Source organism: Sinocyclocheilus rhinocerous, unplaced genomic scaffold, assembly GCF_001515625.1.
Source record: "Sinocyclocheilus rhinocerous isolate Xijiao unplaced genomic scaffold, SAMN03320098_v1.1 scaffold933, whole genome shotgun sequence".
Classification (NCBI taxonomy): Eukaryota; Metazoa; Chordata; class Actinopteri; order Cypriniformes; family Cyprinidae; genus Sinocyclocheilus; species Sinocyclocheilus rhinocerous.
In genome coordinates this window covers 132,925-135,038 of record NW_015654506.1, presented here as the reverse complement: position 1 = coordinate 135,038, position 2,114 = coordinate 132,925, and positions in this window count along the sequence as shown.

The window sequence follows — 2,114 nt, the reverse complement described above, 5'->3', positions numbered from 1 at the left end:
CAATACCGCGCTTCAAGCCAACTGCTGGACTTGAAACCTGGACGACAGTACATCTGTGCGGCTTCAAACTCTTTGGGGAAGGATCAAGCCACACTCTACCTTTTGCCCCCCAGTCCAGAGAGATTAACCGCAAAGACCTCTTTCTCTCTCCTTGTGCTGCTTCTTGCTCTGGCCTTGGGTACCAAGCTGCTTTTGGCTCTGGGTGTGGGAGCTTGGGTGATCAAGAGGAGGTTTAGCATCAGAGCTAGCAGCGTGGAACACTGAAAAGACGCAAATGTCATGCTCACATAATCAGAACACTGTGGTTTCAAAGCTGTTTCTTGTCTCATGTATGTTGTTAAAAATACAAAGGCTTAAAATAAACTTCCTCTTCTGAGGTCAGCCATATGACTCTGACTTCCATCTTTGTCTGACCTGAGTGGATAATTTCACCCTGAGTGACTTAAATACCAATATAATAACATAACATAACATAATATAATATAAATCTAATAAAATATAAATCTTTATCTTCATGCATTCATCTGTTAAAATTAAAGTTTTGCAAAAAAAACAAAAAACAAAGTGGGTTGGAAAATATAAAGAATTTTAGATTCTTTTTTTTTTTATCTTAAACTGGGATCTACTGTACCTGTACATAACGACTGATTAATTATATTCACTTCCACCACACAGGCACACACACAGGTTGGAAAATAAGATAATGGCTTGATAATGGCAGCCGAAAAAGAATTACAAAGACAAACATTGCTTTTTCTTATTTTTTAAAAGAACATTTACTATTGAATCAAAGAAAGACCATTTGTGAGAAATTAAATGGATTGTAAAATTAAATAAATTTAGATGTTTCGATGATTTTCAAGTCAGTTTAAACTTGTGTGACTGTGACTGTTATTAAAGTAAAGATTTTTTAAATAAAGGGCTAAAAAAATGTATATCAAATAAAGCCTATGGCATTATTTTGTATAAAAAAAAGTCTACATGACTCATTGTTGTTCAATTAACATTCTTTAATAATAATCACAGTTTAAATCTTAGTCTGGATACAGCTCAAAATGCATCTCAACTTACACGCTAATTTTTAATAGTTATATTTAACCTAAAAAGTCTGCAATACAAGTTTTCTTTTCACTGTTAATATTGTTGCTAGATCTATGTCATTGCCCACCAGATAACATTTTCTAAATCTAGTCTAATATAGGGGCCTCACTATGTATAGACAGATAAATGTTGAGCATGAAAATCAAACCAATCTATACTGATCCCTAAAGATAGTTCTGGAAGCAAATTTTTGGAGGTCACAAGTCTTGTAATTAAGACATCTGTTGTTTACAAAGTATCTCATAAAGTGAAGTATTTTGGTCTTTTATAGCAAACAGGCTTCTTTTTAGAACAGCAGCGTCCACTCTTCCACTTGAAGTTCTTGTTGGGATCCAGGGAAACCAAGGCGCACAAGCCTTTCTCCGGTTTTTCAGGCTGTCCTTTCTCCCAGTAAGTGAAGTCCACGTAAGGTGAGAAAGTGTCCTCGTTTTTCCAGTACCAGTCTGTTGAGTACAAGCTGCGGCGCAGACTGATCCAGCCCTCCGTGGGTTCTTCAAATGTCATGTTTAAGGCCATCTTAGTCTGGCTGCTTTCATTGTTGAGCCTGGCAAACAGATAAGCATTTTTCATGCAGTACTCGCGGGACTTGAACCAGCTCATTTCATCTTCACCGAGTACAAACATCTCCGGAGTCACCAGACAGCCGCCATCATCTAAACACACACAAATGAATATTCAGTAATCAGTTAGTATTTACGGAGCCCCTAAAGGGACATGGTGGTGGAAAAAAAATCGGGGTGGGAGGAATTTTTTTTTTTGCGTTCTCTCGCAAAACTTTTGCGTTCCCTCAAGAAACTTTGCGTTCCCTCGCAAAACTTTTGCGTTCTCTCGCAAAACTTTTGCGTTCTCTCGCAAATATATTTGCGTTCCCTTTTGCGTTCTCTCGCAAAGATATTTTGCGTTCCCTCGCAAAACTTTTGCGTTCTCTCGCAAAGATATTTTGCGTTCCCTCGCAAAACTTTTGCGTTCTCTCGCAAAGATATTTTGCGTTCCCTCGCAAAACTTTTGCGTTC